The sequence below is a fragment of the Lactuca serriola genome, chromosome 3, assembly GCF_051521515.1.
Source record: "Lactuca serriola cultivar US96UC23 chromosome 3, Lser_US96UC23_V15, whole genome shotgun sequence".
Classification (NCBI taxonomy): Eukaryota; Viridiplantae; Streptophyta; class Magnoliopsida; order Asterales; family Asteraceae; genus Lactuca; species Lactuca serriola.
In genome coordinates, this window is record NC_136410.1 from 241,199,134 (window position 1) to 241,218,503 (window position 19,370).

A 19,370-nucleotide genomic window follows, 5' to 3' on the forward strand; every position below is an offset into this window, starting at 1 on the left:
GCAGTCAGTAAGAGCTCATAGAAAACCCTAACCGTGTATTGTGTCTTTCTTGTGCATTGTAAGATTGGAAGAAGGGCTTGTGGGAGGAAGAACTTGGAGAGCAAGGGGATAGGAGCAAGGAAGGAGTGGGAAATCCGAAATATGCCTTAGTTAGCACCCATTGAAGGTATCAAGTCGACATCTTTATCTCTTTTCCTTCTAGATCTCATATGGTGGAAATCTAGGGTTTTATGGTTTGAGTGAGGTGATATTGCAAGACATGAGCTAGATCTGAAGTTGTAACTTCAGATCTGGACCTTTCCTGAGTTCTAGATTCATAAAGTTCCTGTCTTGGACGTGAATGAGCCCCCCCCCCCCCTTGTGCATGAAACCCATTAAGAGCTTAGTTTTGGCATTAAGAACCTTTTTAGCCATGCATGCACATAAAGTTTGCAACTTTACGTGAAAGGCATGCCCTGGGAGCTTGGATCTGTAATTTGGAGCCATTGCATGGCTTAAAATGGGTTGTATGGCTTAAGGACTGAAGGAACTCGGCGAGTCATATGAAGATAGTTGTGGGCTCGACGAGTTGGATGAACAACTCGTCGAGTCCGATGAAGATTGCCATAGACTCGACAAGTTGCATGAACAACTCGGCGAGTCGGATGAGTTTTCACCAAGTTAGGAACGCGTGTGTATCGACGTGTTACTAGAAGGAAAATTGACAGGTGGCCATAGGGCCTCAATCGAGAATCATGGGAACTCGACGCGTCACCCCGGTAACTCGGTGAATGGGTAAGGATTTCAACGAACTCGGCGAGTAGCCGAGGGTGCTCGACGAGTTAAGGTCAACATGGACTGTTGACCTTGACTAAGGACTTTGACTTTGAACAATGTTAACTAGTTGGGTTATGAAGTACTCTGTGAAGATGAAGACTTATGAGCATGTTCGTATTATGGTAATAGGTGGTGGTGTCTTTGACGAGTGATCGGAGAGCTGTGATTTATTTACTGAGCTGACATCTACACGATGAGTTATCCTCACTATACTAAGGGGTCTAAGGCACCATGGCCAACCCATTGGATTTGATATCATAGTAGTTATTGATATGTTGAGTTGAGTTAGTGATGAATGCCAGTTGATATGCTAGTCAGGTAGATCTGTAGGACTGCCTGTGATACTTTATGATTATCTGTATATGCTTTAGTCATGATACATGTCGACATGTTATGTGGGATGGGTTGAGGTTGTACTGCTCCGTGCGGTAGCCAACAAACCCTAGAGTATTCCAGATATGAGCTTAGGGCCTGGTAGGCATTCCAGACTCATACCGAGGACTCGGGAGCATTTCAGATACGAGCTGAGGGCTCGGTAGGCATTCCAGACTCGTACTGAGGGCTCGATGGCATTCCAGATACGAGCTGAGGGCCCGGTAGGCATTCCAGACTCTTATTGAGGGCCCGGGGGGTAGTCCAACTTGAAAAGTTGTGGACCCAGTGCATGCTGTTCTATTTTGATTGATATGATATGTTAATGTTGATATTGCTATGTGGACTATATGTGTATCGGTATTTTGGGGGCAACTCACTTAGCTTTCCGGATTACAGTTTCAGTTTATTGTTTCAGGTACATCAGGGGATCGAGGCAAGGCCAAGGCGTGATCGTACAACTCCTCCTATTGTGTTTATGTTTCTGGGAAAAACTCTGATAATCAATATTTTGAAAACAAAGTTGTAATGTTTTGATGAACTTGACATGTTTTAAAAAGTTTAAATTGGTTTGAAATTTTGGATGTACATGTTTACCAAAAAGACCGTTTGATTTTTGGAAGACAAAACAAATTAAAAATACTTTTTTCATATCTTTTTCGGAAGGACCTAAAAATGCCTCTTTTAATTGCTGAATACGCTTACCTTTTTCTCATCGTCTCCATCCGCTTTTCCCTTTTACTTGAAATTGCATCCTCCCACTGGCCACCGACGATCTCTCCGCACTGTCCATACCTCCGACGGACGTCAGTTCTTGCTCCGCCTTCGGCGCTCCTCGCTCATCCTCCGTCGCTCCACGTCATCATTGCCACCGCCGACTCATCAAGTATGTTTTGTTCTGTCCCTCTTTGTTCTCCTCTCTCGTTTATCTTCCATTATCTCCCTCTCAGATTGTCTTGTTAGTTTATGTAACGTCCGTAGATTCGGGCTAGTCAATTTAGAGATAATAGAGGTCGAAAATGACTTTTCAAAAAAAAAGGTTATTTAGAATAAATAATCTTAACTAAGTTATAGTATATGTTACAAGGATTTCGTACATATAAAGAACGCCGAAATCCGAGTTATAACGAAGAAGTTATGACCTGTCGAAGTTTCGTGACAAAACCGGCACGATGCTGAATGACGTAAAAAGTTAATTTACGTTAGAGCGATATTAAGCCTTAGTGATCTAAACAAAAGTTGTAGAGTTCGTTAAACCATGAGCGTGCATAAAAAGAACGTCAAAATCTGACTTCGTATGAGGAAGTTATGATTTTTCTAAGTTTCGACTTAACGGTATGCAGCCCGAATACTCGATTTGAGATCTCACGGTTTTTAGCCGAAACAATCTGAATGAGAATCGAAGATGTCGTCATTAGTAGTGCAACGGTAAAAAGACAGACGAAAACGAACGTCGGATGAAGAAGTTATGATTTTATAACGAAGTTTTCCTGTCCCGGCCTACTAAAAATAATATAATAAAAATAAATTCAAAATTAGCCGACGGAGTCTAAATGAAAGTTGTAGAGCATAATCACACCTTCGTGTGGATATAAAGAACGTCGAAAACGGAGCTCTTATGCGAAAGTTATGAATTTTTGAAGATCGTGGCACACATACCAAAGCTTATCCGAAGCGTACGCCCAACGTACTTGGAAATTACGCCCAGCGTACTGATTACGCCCAACGTATTCCAAAATTACGCCCAACGTAATCCCAGACCCAACAGCCTATAAATAGAAACCGATATTAGCCATTTGCCTTGCCATTTTTCTTCCTTTCTCTCTATGTTTTGCATCGTTTTGCGTGCCAATTATATCCCGAAGCCCCGGTATCATTCCCAATCCCCGAAGCAAGTTCCGAAGCCCCGATGATCCCGATAAGTGATATTCCCGAGCCGAAGCTCTACCCGCGAGAAGCCCGTTTTTGTGAAGATCTTCCAGATCTACCGAAGAATACTACTTCTACAAGTCGTAGTGCTGTCCGAGCATCGTCTAATCAAGTAAGTGTATAGTCACTTTCATCTTACACATAGATATGAAGTATTTTATAAAATACGTGCTATGTGTACATATATTGTTGTTTATATGTGTGAGTGTGTGGTTACTCTCTTCTAAAACATAAATATAAAGTATTAGCTATGAAATACGTGCTATGTGTTATATATTATTTGTCTATTTGAGATGGGCTTGGAATTGATATTTTATATGGGTGTTAAATGATTTAAACTATATATGTAATTTATATCTACAAATATGTTGGGTAGAACATGGGTAGATGAAATAGTTGATGTGTGTTGAAAGAATGTGATAAGAGATAGGTGAGGATATAATGGTGATGATAATTAGGTGATGATAGATAGGTGATGAATTACGAGTCCAGGCGATGTTGTGGCTACGTATTCATACGATGATAGTCTATCCCTTATTATGAATTACGAGTCCAGGCGATGTTGTGGCTACGTATTCATGCGATGATAGTCTAACCCTTATTATGAATTACGAGTCCAGGCGATGTTGTGGCTACGTATTCATGCGATGATAGTCTAACCCTTATTATGAATTACGAGTCCAGGCGATGTTGTGGCTACGTATTCATGCGATGACAATCTAACCCTTATTATGATTTACGAGTCCAGGCGATGTTGTGGCTGTGTAATCATGCGATGATACCCTAACCCTTACTAGTCACATATTGAGGGAGTGACCCCCAAATCAGTATTGTCTATATGATGCAGGCGATGATCCTTAGGAAAAGTTCTTAGGAACAAACATATAAGGAAATAAGATGTAAGGAGATGAGAGGTAAACATGATATAGGAGATGACCCTTAGGATAATATCTTTTGGGACGATTAAATGAAGATAATGGGGATGTGTAATTGGGTTGATTGTTTGATGATTAAATATAATAATTATATTATTGTGGGTTGAAAACCCTATACGCTCACCAGGCTCCCAAGCCTGACCCACTCAGTTTTCTTTGCATTACAGGTAATGGCACAAGGGTATAAGTTGGTGGACTTGACGAGAGATTTTGGATTATAGATCAGTAGTTATAAATAACTATTGTAAGGTCTATTTTATATTGTTTATGCTTTTGGTCTGTATCGGAACATGACATCCCGAGGTTTTATTATTCAATGAAAATACATTTTCTTTAATAAATACGTTTGATAAATTCTTATCATAGTTTGTTTTGGGAACAAATTCCGCAACAATTTTCTTTAAACGATTACTCTGATTTTAAAAACAAAGCATAAACAAATCGGTCTTTTCTGGCCGTGAAATTGGGGATGTCACAGTTTAAACTCCATTAATGATGAAATCCCATCTACCATTTTGTCAATTAGAAACCTTATGTGTTGTTGATTTCTCAAATAACTTCTATTTATCACTTTGATTTTGTTTTCTTTTGTACTTGAATCAAACTACTTCTTGTTCATCTAAGCTTTATCTGTTCCTCTCTTGTGATTTTGTTTAGTTTAAGATGTAACTTACGTTCTTCATTTTTCCTGTTCAGTTCTGTTTTCTGACAGTGGGTATCGATTTGTCACATTATTCTTTGGGAATTTTGTATATGCTTGAGTTTAATCTGTTCTGTCACTCTTCATTCTTGTTTCTCTTTTCTTATATCCCTCTCAACTTGTATTATTACTTTAAACTCCATTAATGGTGAAACCCATCTACCATTATGCCAAATAACTTCCTGTTGTTGATTTCTCAAATAACTTCTTGTTAATCTATTTGATTTTTTTTTTGTTTTCTACCTAATCTAATTGATTATGCTTTACTTAAAATGTAATTTTCATCTTGTTTACTGCTCTTATACCAGAAAAGTATTAGTTGTTTCTTGTTTGAACAAGTAATTTTTCTGTTTCTTGTTTGAAATCCCTTTGGCACCAAATCCGACCATCAGGGGTATTGTTGTCCAAAATTTGTAGTGTCCTTTCTGTAATTCAGATGTGGAATCAGTTGATGATTTATGTTTGATTCCTTTTTTATTTTAGGAAAACTGGTTATACCATCATAAATGGTTTTTACTTTCATTGAATAAGTTGTTATATATATATATATATATATATATATATATATGTATTGGGTTCATTGTCTATAGCAACATACTTTATAGAGGATGTAAACAATAATTGAACAAGTAATCTGCAAAAACTCAAAAGGGTAGCTTTGTGTTTTTTGAAAAGTTAATTTGATTGTGAGAAAACTTGCATTTCTTTTGAAAGAGAAGGAAAAACTCACAGACTTCAGAGTTTCTCTTTAAATTGTTTAGTTTCAAACTGTTTAGTATAGTACTATTATTCATTACATGCTTCTAGTGTAATGCTTTTATTCAATTTTGTTTCTTGATCAACATCATGTTTTTTGTTATCATTAGCTTGAGATTCATTTGAATCAAATGTTTCTATTTTATGTTGTTTTTCTAACATGTTGTAATCCATAGATATGAATCATGAAATTTTTAGTTTTTTAAGTCGATTCTTTCATGGACTTAATTTATAAAGTTATTATATGTAGCTTGTCTAATTGGGAGACAAACTACAATGGTCGAAAAAGCAAGTAAAATGTTTATTAGATACGTGTATCGAAGAGATCAACATAATTGAAAAAAAGGAGGTAGCATGCATAAGGAGTCTTGGGTTATGTTAGGGAAAGCTCTAAAAGAAAAGTTTGACATGGATACTTCATAAAAACAATTAAAAAAATGCTTTTGATAATCTAAAAGCTAAATACATAGTGTGGAATATTTGAGAAACAAGTCAACGAATTTATAGAATGCTCAAACAAATTCATTTGCCTTAGTGAACACAAAATGGGAAGAATTCAAGAAGGTGTGTCTATATAATTTAATTTTTTTAGTTTATGTCCAATTTTAGTAATGATGTCAAAATACTTATAATTAATATTAATCTTGGTTTAGGGTCATCTAAAGGCAGGATCATTGAGGACACACCCATTGCCTTATCCCAAACTTTGTGAATCTTTGTTTGATGGAAGTAGTGCCGGTGGTAGCATTAAATGAACCTCTACTCAAACGACACCTGCATATATATATATATATATATATATATATATATATATATATATATATATATATCATCTTCTTCTTATTGTGTCCAAAGATTTCTGATTAATGACAACCCTTTTAATGGCCTAGAAGATGATAATGATGCCGCTTCCAATGACACTAGTGCTCGAGCTCCTAGTGATAAATCTCATGCCGGTTCTACTTATAAGCCCGATAAAAATGCTAAAACTACTGATGCTTCTACTAATAGGCCCGATAAAAGGGCTAAAACCAGTGATGCTTCTACTGATAGGACCGATAGGGATAAAGCCTCTAAAACCTCTTTTAGTCTTGATGAGTTGAGTCTTGATATGCAAAAAGCTTTGCAACATTTGGTGAATAGCAAGGAAGGGCCGGCAGTAGAAGAATATCATGAGAGGTTGAAGCTAGTTGGATTAGATCCAATGGATCCTATATTTTTGGCAACCTTTCACCTTTTTGGAATGTCAATTAATATGAGAGAGGCATGGATGACTTTGCCACCAATACCTGAGGTCTTAAAAGGGTGGATAAAGATGATTGACACCACATTAGGGATGTTTAAGTAGTCTTTATGCTTATGTTTTTTCTTTCATTTTGAACAATTATGTTTTTCTTGTACTTATGTTTGACATTATGTTTTTTGCTATCATTTGAATGATTGTGTACTTATTTGACACAAATATTGCTAGTATTGGGATTATATGCTTATTTGAAACAAAATGTGTGCTTTGAATATGATACAAATGCTTATGCTTTTTGCTTTATCATATTGAGATTTAACAAGTGTTGATGGTTTAACAGGTTCATAATGGATTACGATAAAAAGTCACACCTACTAATTGTTATGTATCTTCGCTTTTTTTTGGAGACGAGGTTTGAAAAGAATGCGAGATAATACCTCAAAAACGTCTGGGCATCAATTCACATTAGAGTTATTACAAGGAACTAATAACCAATGCATTGAGCTCTTACGTATGTTACATGATTCTTATGTTCGGCTTTGCACACATTTTAGAGTAAAAAGTTGGGTAAAGGATAGTAAACATGTATCGGTTGAAGAGAAGATGGCGATGTTCTTGATGATGATTGGTCACAATCAATGTTATGTAATCATCAAACGTACATTTCAACACTCAAAACAAACGATTCATAAGTATTTTTATGAAGTATTGGATAAAACACTCGTATTCGCAAAGGATATAATAGTGCCAACTCCCTTTAATCCAAATCCAAACATTCCTTGACATAATAGGAGGTTACGAAGGATTTTAAAAGAAGCGGTTGGGGCACTTGATGAAACTTTGGTACATGCTATTGTCCTTCTTGACAAACAACATTTGTATAGAGGAAGGGGAAAAGGTGATTGTTATCAAAATGTATTGACAGTATGCGACTTCAACATGATTTTTATGTTTGTCGTGGCTGCTTGGGAAGGGATAACACATGATTCTAGAATATTATCTGAAGATTTAGCAGATCCAGATGCACCATTCCCATTTCCACCGCCATGTTTGTTTACATTTTCATTTTAATATTTTTACTTTTATTTTAATATAATTATTTCCTTATATTTACATATAAGTATTATCTTTGTGATGATGTGTATACACACACACCCGAGGATTTATGGCTCCTTATTGTAATGTGTGGTATTGGCTTGGAGATTTTCATCGAAGACGTGCATTAACCAACAAAGAAAAATCTAATCACTCACATGGAAAAATTCGAAATGTCATTGAGCGTGCTTTTGGTGTCTTGAAAGCATGTTTCCCTATATTGAAGAGAATGGCTCCATTTCCATTGGTTACATAAAGAAACATCGTCATTGCATGTTTTGCACTTCATAATTATATACGAAAAGAGGGATCGAGTGATGAGTATTTTTCTCAATATAATCAAGTCGATGTATCACTTCAAAGCAACAGTGTACAAGATGATGATGATGAGGAGAAGGATGACGAAGATGAGGTACAACCACATGGAAGTGCAAGAGATCGGGAATATATGGTTCATCTTTGAGATCAAATTGCTGACCAGTTAATGCGAAATGTAGAAACAATGATTTCAAAAAAAAAAATATGTTAGTTGTGTGAATTTAGTTTTAATATTGTAAGACAATCATCAAAAAAATCATTTATGTTTTTAAAAATATCAACTTTAATAAGTAAGCAGCATTCCAGTTTGAATCGAATATATATATATATATATATATATATATATATATATATATATATATATATATATATATATATATATATATAGTTTATCTAATGTTTTAAAAAGTATTATATGTTTGAAACTGTATGAAATTGTTATTGGCAAAGTTCGAGTCGGATATAAATTTTAATAGATTAGTAATGTATGAGATGTTGAGTTTTTAGCATTTGGGCTTTGGTTGTTTCAACATTAATTTCAATGATCAATTTTGTCGTTGAACAATGGATATTAATGCAAGTCGGGTGGCAACGTCTAAGTATACAATTCTTATTAAGAAAAAATCTATTGTGTCAAGTATACAATTCTTATTAAGAAAAAATCTATTGTGTGTAAGTATACAATTCTTATTAAGAAAAAATCTATTGTGTTTTTTATGTTGCTTTTTCATATTATCTAATATTTTCTTACAAAATACTATAAATCTATTAAATTGTTTGTAAATATTATTAAATGGTTAGGTTTTTCAATTTATTAAAAACTAACATGAATTATTCATATTTTAATATGAGAAAAAAAAATTGGTTACTTGATTTCCTTTATTGCAACATCTCTTAGTTTTAGTTCATTATAATTAAAAAACAAACAATCTTTTTGCATTAAGACTTTTTGTATGAATACATAAAAAAAGACTTTTAGTCTATGTCTTCTTCCGCAGATATGGAAAAGGACAAAAGACATTTGAACGCTTCCGAAACAAACAACACCTTATTCTCATGGATCTGTAGTATGGTTATAATTCATGAATCTTCTTTGAGTTTGGGGTCATTTCTTGTCATTTTGACCTAAGATAGGTTTAGGACATTAATGTCCATCAAGTAATCGTTTTTATTGGCCTTTGGAGTCCTTGTTAGCTTCTAGAAGAATTAGGATTGCAAGCTTAATGGATTAAAAGCTTAAAAGTTAGATTTTTAGCCTTTGACTGTTCTCACGAGATGAAACACAAGGTCTCACGGCATAAGAAACGTTTGGTCCCGTTGCTGGATTATCTGCTTGGTCCCGTTTCTCAAAATATGTTTATTTATTTATTTATTTTCGACATAACTCTTACTTTATTTCACTTTAATTTCTTCCACATCCTCCATTCTAACTACACGTACTAAAAATATGTTTTTTTTTTCGACATAACTCTTTCTTTAGTTCACTTTATTTTCTTCCACTTTTACTCCCCAAATCTCATTTATTTTAACTCTCTCTCTCTCTCTCTCTCTCTCTCTCTCTCTCTCTCTCTCTCTCTCTCTCTCTCTCTCTCTCTCTCTCTCTCTCTCTCTCTCTCTCTCTCTCTCTGATGTTACCGATGTTTTAAAAACCGGTTTGAACTGGCCGGTCGAAACGGTTGGACCACAAACCGAAGAAGGAACGGTTCAACTATCACCGATTTTATGTTTATTTCTTAACCGGAACAAACCGGCTGATTTTACAAAAATCCGGTTGAACCTGTTAAATTAAACCGGTTGAATCGGTTAAATTAAATAAAAACAAATGGAGAGAGAGAGAGAGTATTTTATTTTGTTTTATTTTTAATTACCAGTAATAAAACAAAAAAAATTCAAACCAAATTGGACCATTGATGCTAGTCCAAACCGTTTTGTCCCAAACATGCTAGTTTTGACATACCACACCATTCTTGCAATTTTGTCTATGAATTAACCAGAATAGTTTAGCATTTAAATGTTAGATGCAAAGCACCATATAAACCTAAATTTATTGTTGAAAGGTGGTATATATGTTTGACTTGAAAGTCAAATGGCAAGATTCAAAATATAAGGGCTACAATCTATATTACCTGCAAGTATATAGATTACATGAAAGAAAGTGTAATGAGATCTTTCAAACATCAAGATTCCATTAAAACATATATATGCAATTGATCAAATGCAAATAAGACATCATATACTTCGAAATGATTTTATTTGGTTGGATTCAAAATACATTGTTATTTAAGTTGTATAATTTAATCTTTTTTTTTTGTCGACTGTCACTTTCCTTTTAGTATTTTGATATTGCAAATTACTTATTTTTAGTTGTCTTTTTAATTTAAGGAAAATATGTTGCTATTTTTACTTATTATATACCTTACCAGTTTCACTCTAATGTGTGGCTATTTCCATATGCAAAACATATAAGGTATGTACTAGGGATGAGAATTTGGACCGGCGAACCGGCCGGAACCGTTATTGGAACCGGAATCGGAACCGAATAGAACTGATCGAGCCGAGACTGGGACGATATTCTTGTGGATTTTTGGAACTGGGAACCGGTAGGAATCGGAACCAGTAAAACCGAAAAAAACCGGTACAGTATATTGTTATTTCTTGAGGACCGGTTCCAACATTGAAAACACGACAAGAACTGGTAGCAACCAGAATTGATAGAACCGACGGTCTGGTTATGTTTCAATTTTCCACCAAGTTCGGTTCCCAAGCCGGTTCTGGCCGGGCCGATTCTGATGCTCATCCCTAGTATGTACAAAATATTAGGAATGCACTTTGTTATTATATATTACTTACATACCCGAACAAATTTATTTACATACCTTGGACCTTTAACCAAAATCTATAGACCATTTTCTGAAGAAAAAAAAATTATAAATAAGAAAAGTTTTTTCGGAAATTTTTATAAATATGACTGCCGTTTCTACAAAAAAGTAAAGTAATGTTTGTTCAGATAAAAGAGAAATCTCCAGAAAAGTCTCCCAAAAGAGTTTCTATTTAGCCAATAATTTTTTTAATAGAAAAACCTAAGAAACCGACTAATTCTTACAATCTAATCCTTTTTAACATATTCACGTGACCTGATGTGTCACTCCACCTTGCAAACCTTTATTTATTTTTTTATTTTTTTATTTTTTAAATGCAGGTTAAATGCAGGGAGGGAGTCACGAACATGCGTCTCTCATTATTGGAGCTTTTTATTTTTTTAAAACGAAGCAAGGAGTATTAGATCTTGCGTCCCTTCTTTACCAAACAAGGCACCTTACCAATTCAACAAGAGGAATTACCTTACCAATTCAGTGGACACTTTGATTGATGCAATATTTCCTTCTTTGCAATCCAACGACACCGATTCAAAATTTATCATTTTGAGGGCGATATTGTCAACTAAAAATGAAAGTGTTGATGAGATTAATAATAAGTTGAACGAACGATTTTCTGGCGAGCAAAAAGTTTACTATAGTTTTGATGAAGCGGAATGTAACGTCCCAAATTTCAAGACTAAAAATTTCTTTTATAAAACATTTCATGAAAACACATTTATCAATTCATAACATAATCAGAGTATAAATTTCAAAACACATTTTCATTATCAGAGCAAAACATCCCAGACTGTCAAATCTATGGTGTGTGCCATGCGATCACCCCGAGCTCCTCCCTCCGCTACCGGAAGTACCTGAAACCAAAACTGAAAACCATAAGCACGAAGCTTAGTGAGTTCCCCCATCCTAATACATACCATGCATAAACACATACTTCACATATTGGGCCACACCCGCTATTCTGGGCCTCGCCCCCTACCTCGGGCCCCGCCCGCTACAACGGCCTCGCCGCTCTAGGCCCCGCCTGGCTTTGAGCCCCGCTCGGATACAGATCTGTTTTACTTAGGCCTCGCCTGTCACTGGGCCTCGCCCGCTAACATATACTACGCATAAACATATCATAACACATAAGCTAAACATGTACTACTTAATCTGATTCTAAGGCTTCGCCTATCTTGGGCCTCGCCCATGTCCTGCAACTGATGAGTCATGGAACCCCGTCCACACTCCTACTGATAGTGAGATACGGGCCCGACCCACACCCACTCTTTCCTGACCTGGGCCTCGCCCCTGCTTTTTTGCTAATGAGATATGGAACACTGTCCATACTCTGCTATCAGTGAGATACGGGACCACGCCCACACTCACCTCCCTACCAGACACATACAAGTATCACACAGACAACAAGTATAACTATCATGCAAACCATTCCTTGGGCACCCGCCCGCTACTCTGGACCTCGTCCTGAAAATCACACTAGCATGTTGTGCCTAGGGCTAATCCCCGGGTCTTCCTACTCATAACTATATGGGCCGACATTGTGGCCGTAGACCCATTCACACAAAGGGAAACTCACCTGCACTTGCTGAATTCGCTGACAACCCCTCTAGCTGTTGTTCGACAACTCTCTGAACTGCTGCTCCCCTAGCTCCCCGAGCTACCAAAACCAAACATATAACACTCAACCCAACTGACCTCTCAAAAGTCAAACAAGTCAACTCTGTTCAAAGTCCAAGTCCTGGTCAAAGTCAACCTTCCAGGTCAACCCTACTCGCCGAGTCCACCTACTGACTCGCCGAGTTCATATGTTCAGAGTCCTTCCATTCGCGACCCGACTCACCGAGCCAGCCCATGACTCGCCGAGTCCACCGATTTCCGAGTCTTGTCCTGTCCAACTCACTGAGTCTCCACTCAACTCACTGATTCGAGTCTTAACTCGAAGGGTTCGGGGTTTCGCGACCTGACTTGCCGAGTCCAAGAACAGACTCGCCGAGTCCAAGGCAATCTTCATCCGACTCGACGAGTTGTTGTTCCAACTCGCCGAGTTCCTGCCCAACTTCATCCAACTCGCTGAGTCCACCCATGTGACTCGCCGAGTCGCTCCTGTTCTTAACCCATCCAGTGGATTTTCGAGCCATGTAGGGGCTCCAAATCATAGATCCATACTCCCAAAGTCTATCCTTCACGTAAAGTTGCAAACTTTACGTGAAACTAAGGGGCTATAAGCTTAAAACACTCTTGGGCTAGGTTTAAAGGCAAAAAGGCTTCACCAACTACTCATCTTCTGATGATTTACAACATATTGGACCATCCCATCAGTAGACTTGAAGTGGCAACAACATATCTAGGCCCCAAACTCGAATTGGGTCTCAAACAACAATAAAACCCCCAAATCTCATAACAAAACTAGATCTAGTTGCAAGGGAGGGAAGATAGCAGCTTATTACCTCCAAGATGAACACAAACTGAAGTAGATCTCGGATCTACACCTCCCCTTTGAAGCAACCTTCTTGATCTTCAAGTTCCTCTCCAAAGTTTCCTTCCTCCAAAGCTATTTCTCTCAAATGATGGAAGCTCCCACAAAATCTAGGGTCTACAGGTTCTCTAGGATGATATGGAGGTTGAGGGAGGGGCATAACACCCTTTATATAGGATACGACTCCCGGGATTAGGGTTTTCCTCGTTCAGACCAGACTCGCCGAGTTGGTCGCTTACTCCTTGACCCGGATCCCGCTCGGACTCGCCGAGTTCCTCCTTGGACTCGCCGAGTCGGGCTTTCAACTTAGGGTTCCTTTCCTTTCTTGGCCTTCCTGATTTTGGGTGTTACAACTCTCCCCCACTTAAACTAAACTTCGTCCTCGAAGTTTGCTATGGCCAACCGCCTGCGATCTGCTTCCAATACTCTACTTATTAATCCAACACCCACTGCCTACCTTCGCTGGCCTTTTGCTCGGCTCTCCTGCCGACCAATAGTCTTTGCGGATAATAATCTCGGGTCAACCCTGACCCTGAACATGCTTGAAACACAACTTACTCAACCGACAATCCTTCTAGTACTCTCCGAGTACCCATGCTGAACACCCTGGGGATTTACCCCTTTCTTTCCTTGTGCGATTTATGGCCTTTCCAAGGCAACGTTCCATAACCAAGTACTTCCTCTGACACTGTGAAGGTCCTATCCTTCACTAGCTCCATCACTCCCGCTACTTATAGTACGGGCCATTTCTGCCAGTATCCACTAGATACTCCTCTCTGCCATAACTTGGTGCCGAGCACCCCTCGATTAGCTAACTGAATCCCACCATAGACTGCTTACCAGCACTGCTACTGACCAAAAACTTTTTGCCGTCCCTCTTCCGCCTCCCGGATGAATGGAGACCACCCTGGTCCCTACTGATGTATCCACACCTGGGTTACCGGCTCCCACCGGTCGCCAATCCCAACACCAACTCCTAGTCGCTCCGAGCGACTTTCGAAGAAACTTCGACCACCTATAACTGCTCAATCTATTCTGCCATACTGGCACTACAATCCTGGAATCCTCGATCCCCTAACTTGCCCCTAAGGTCCTTACCAGGTCTCACCTGCGCTACTAAAACTCACGGGCCTCGCCCACTGGTCTCACCCGCCTATAACCTTAAGTGATCTTCCATCTAGACTCACTTGTCTAACCACTCTCGCACGGGCCTCGTCCACGGGTCTCACCCAACCATACTACTGATCAACCCTGCTCCCAGGTCTCACCTATATTGCTACTCACATACGGGCCTCGCCCACGGGTCTCACCCAACTACATCCTGGAGCGGCCTCTCCCAAGGTCTCACCTTTCTAGGGCTATACTGGAAAACTCCCTCTTATTCTCAACCACTACCCAATCTTGATCCCTACCTGATCACTAGGAGTAAAGGGCCTCACCCCAATCCTGCTAACTAGGAGATACGGGCCTCCGCCCACACTCCGCTAACAAAGCTACTAAGGAATGCTACGACTTACCCGTAGTCTTACTACACCTTCCACCACAGACCACTGGTGAATGCTACGGCTGCCCCGTAGTCTTACAACACCTTCTACCACTGACTGCTAGTGAATGCTACGGCTACCCCGTAGTCTTACAACACTTTCCACCACTGACTGCTAGTGAATGCTACGGCTGCCCCATAGTCTTACAACACTTCCCACCACTGACTGCTGCTGGAAAACGATGTGGCTCTCCCGCCGCTCTACGATGTTTTTACATGCTGTCTCGACCACTGACTACTAATACGAAAGCATCCCATGCTATCAGCCCTCAAGATCTTCATTCCGACTCACCCGAGTCCTACTGGCGACCCGCCAACCTGAATTCCCAACCACGTACTAACCATCACCATCGTACGCACCACTGATGGGGAGTTTCTCAAACTCCCAACCCTGAATCCTTCAATCCATCAAATGTTGTGCTACTTCTTTTCTTTTCAGAGATCGCGTACTTATTTTGGATTTGTGTGCTCTTACCCTTGCATGCTCGGAGGGTTCACCCCCACTTCGATCCTGCTTACCCCTCGCTGCTCAATGCTCGAAAAGAACTCCCAATCCTTGCTACCATCTCATAATCAACCTGTTGAGGAACCCAAGCTTACCATAGCTAGGGATCTAACCACTCCATCTCTCAAACGTTACATTTCCGAACTAGCGAGACATACCAAGTCCCACACATACATGCTACAGTTACTGCATCCTAAGTGACCTTCTCCGATAGGGCACATCCCCTAACTACCATTTAGATATCCGAGGTATGCAGATGGCATATAACTAAATCACAGGCAAGTTGCACCAATAGAAATACTCATACCAATAATAATGCAGAACCATAACAATATAATCATGCATAAAGAAAACAGAAAACGGAAGTCGCATACCTGCAATGTCCGACGCTGCCTGCGTCTCCATGGTAGCCATCTGAAAAGCCTTTCCTCCTACCGTAGGCGCCTCTGCTCGGCCCTGACGGCCGTCTGTGATCCTCAAAGTTGCAGGGGTAGGTGTTATCACCCGTCCTGCTGAAAGCAAACTCGGACACTGAGCCTTCTTGTCGCCCCGCTGACCGCAGTGAAAACATAACAGGTCTGACCCCTGAGTGGTGGTCGCAGTACAATCCCTACTAAAATGACCAGTCCGACTACACCTGAAGCAGCCAGACTCACCACCACTACCACTCCTGCACGCACCCCTGTGCGTCCTGCCACACCTCCCGCACCGACTACGGTCCTGATAATCCCTCGATCTCGAATCTGACCCCTTGGGCCTTTTGCCCGAACCTGTGGCTACCCGAATCTCATCCGGCTTCCTCTTCCGGATCTGCTCCAAGTCGATCTCCCTTTCCCTGGCCCGCGAGATCATGTCCTCCAACGTCTTGCAGTCGGACCTGCTCACAAACTCCCTGATGTCACTTCTAAGCATCTCATGGTATCGGGCTTTCTTCATCTCCTCATCCGCGACATACTGCGGAACAAGAAGGGCCCTCTCCCTGAACTTGGCGGTGATTTCCGCCACAGTCTCAGTAGTCTGTGTCAGATCCTGAAACTCCCGTGCCAGCTGCTTCACCTCAATAATCAGTGAGAACTCCGCCCTAAACCTGGCCGAGAAATCACTTCATGTCATCGCGTCCAACGCGACATCATCTCCCAGAGCATGACCAATCTCCTCCCACCAATCCCTCGCTCTGTCCTTCAGAAGACAGAAGGCGAGTCTGACCTTGTCCCCCTCGGGACACTTGCTCGTACGAAAAGTGTTGGCAACATCAGCCAACCATCTGCTGCTGGCAATGGGGTCCCTAGCCCCATGATAATCTGGTGCCCCGCAAGCCCTGAACTCTCGGAATGTCAAAGTACGCGCCCCCAACAAAGCCATCATCTCGGTACGGAAGGCTCCCAGCCTCTTATCCAAGATCTCCAGTATACCCTCCTTGACCGTGCCAAAGATCATAGGAGTCTGATCATGTATGTTGCGCGTAACCTCTGCTGATGTCAACTCTCTCATGCGCTCCTCGAGCTGCTCGGCCCCTGAATCCGAGCCTGATCCCTCTCCGACGCCTGACCCGCTCGATGGTCTCTCTGGCAATGTCACCATGTTGCAAATATAATACAACCAATATCAAAATACACATCACTGCAGAGGGATCAACTCACAAACTACCAGATTCCCGGTCTCGTCTTGGCCTTTCCCGAATCGAGTACGGATCCTCTGCTTTCAGTAGTACGGGCCCATACTACCTTCCACATCTATCCGTACTTTCCTCAAGAACTGCCTCGACTCCACTAGGTCCCCTTTTCTACTACTACTGCTCCCAACACTATCTCATCCTAGGCTTACCCTAGGGAAACCTCCGACTCAACCCAAACCAGCCCTCAACTGCTGAAGGCCTCCTTGTAATGCCAATTATCCATCACCTGAATACCATCACATGTGATGAGGCCCAGATAATCCTTCGAGTAAAAGACTCGTCCCCACAACGGTTAGACTCAAACGAGAGATGCGCAGTAGGGCCAAATCCAACACTCTGAGATTATTTAACCCTGATCACATGTGACATGACGTATTCACCTAATGGCTAACTCCCATCACTCAGAATCCCACAATGCACAAAGCAAGCAACATTCAGACAAGGGAAAATCTAACCAGAACATACTCAAGCAATCATATCCACATAACAAGAATCTGCACTAGCCTGCGACATAAGCTCATATACTCAGGCATAGCCTAAACAGGCTACCCTACTACTGTCTGACCAGAACTATCTTGCAGCTCTACAACACATATAACAGGCACATAAGGCATCCTCCTTAGTCCTAATCTAGCATGCTGTTCTACTAACTGATAATCATAACATAAACTTGTATGGGTATTTTGGGGTACTTACTTGAGCTCGGCTGATTGCATGCACCACACCCCCTTTTCTCAAAAAGTTATTTTCTTTCTGAATTCTTTTCAATTTTTCTAAAACTGTTTTATTTCTCAAAACCCCTTTTTACAAAAACTATCTTTTCATTTTGAAAACCTTTATACCAATCCCTTAGTTTGAGTCCAGACACGCCCGAGAGCATGCCCGAATCCCTCAAACCAAGGCTCTGATACCAACTTGTAACGTACCAAATTTCAAGACTAAAAATTTATTTTATAAAACATTTCTTGAAAACACATTTATCAATTCATAACATAATCAGAGTGTAAATTTCAAAACACATTTTCATTATCAGAGCAAAACATCCCAGGCTGTCAAATCTATGGTGTGTGCCATGCGATCACCCCGAGCTCCTCCCTTCGCTACCGGAAGTACCTGAAACCAAAACTGAAAACCGTAAGCACGAAGCTTAGTGAGTTCCCCCATCCTACCATATACCATGCATAAACACATACTGCACATATTGGGGCACGCCCGCTATTCTGGGCCTCGCCCCTACCTCGGGCCTCGCCCGCTACAACGGCCTCGCCGCTCCAGGCCCCGCCCGCTACAACGGCCTCGCCGCTCCAGGCCCCGCCTGGCTTCGAGCCCCGCTCGGATACAGATCTATTTTACTTAGGCCTCGCCTGTCACTGGGCCTCGCCCACTAACATATACTACGCACAAACATATCACAACACATAAGTTAAACATGTACTCCTGAATCTGATTCTAAGGCCTCGCCTATCTTAGGCCTCGCCCATGTCCTGCAACTGATGAGTCATGGAACCCCGTCCACACTCCTACTGATAGTGAGATATGGGCCCGGCCCACACTCACTCTTTCCTGACCTGGGCCTCGCCCCTGCTCTTCTGCTAATGAGATATGGAACACCGTCCATACTCTGCTATCGGTGAGATACGGGACCACGCCCACACTCACCTCCCTACCATACACATACAAGTATCACACAGACAACAAGTATAACTATCATGCAAACCATTCCTTGGGCACCCGCCCGCTACTCTGGACCTCGTCCTGAAAATCACACTAGCATGTTGTGCCTAGGGCTAATCCCCGGGTCTTCCTACTCATAACTATATGGGCCGACATTGTGGCCGTAGACCCATTCACACAAAGGGAAACTCACCTGCACTTGCTGAATTCGCTGACAACCCCTCTAGCTGTTGTCAGCGAATATGAATTAAAACAAGAATAACATGCAAATGCAATCTTTGGTTAATAGGTAGTCTTTTCGCAAGCAATTAATGTGTATTTCCTGACAAGGTATATATTTCCCTGTTTGCCACATGTAAGCTATTTCTGAAATATTAACCCAATCATTAATTTTTTTCTTTCTAAAAGATCATTTTGGGTGATAACATTAGTTATGCCGATCAATCTGCAGCAATGG

At 40.5% G+C, this 19,370-nt stretch overlaps 1 protein-coding gene across 3 annotated transcripts in view; it reads right to left on the minus strand.

Moving 5' to 3' along the window:
• LOC145093773 (putative disease resistance RPP13-like protein 1) overlaps nucleotides 1-19,370 on the minus strand; it is a 46,647-nt gene that overhangs the window by 21,441 nt on the left and 5,836 nt on the right. The window contains exons 3-4 of one of the 3 annotated variants that reach the window (XM_079032011.1): nucleotides 15,939-18,352; nucleotides 11,712-11,894 (exon numbers count right to left, since the gene is read on the minus strand). The exons of 1 other annotated variant lie outside the window; for it this stretch is intronic. The gene's annotated coding sequence lies outside the window, so the exon portion shown is untranslated. Of the gene's footprint in view, nucleotides 1-11,711; nucleotides 11,895-15,938; nucleotides 18,353-19,370 lie in introns of those variants that run through there. One more of the 3 variants, XM_079032009.1, reaches the window with a different exon arrangement.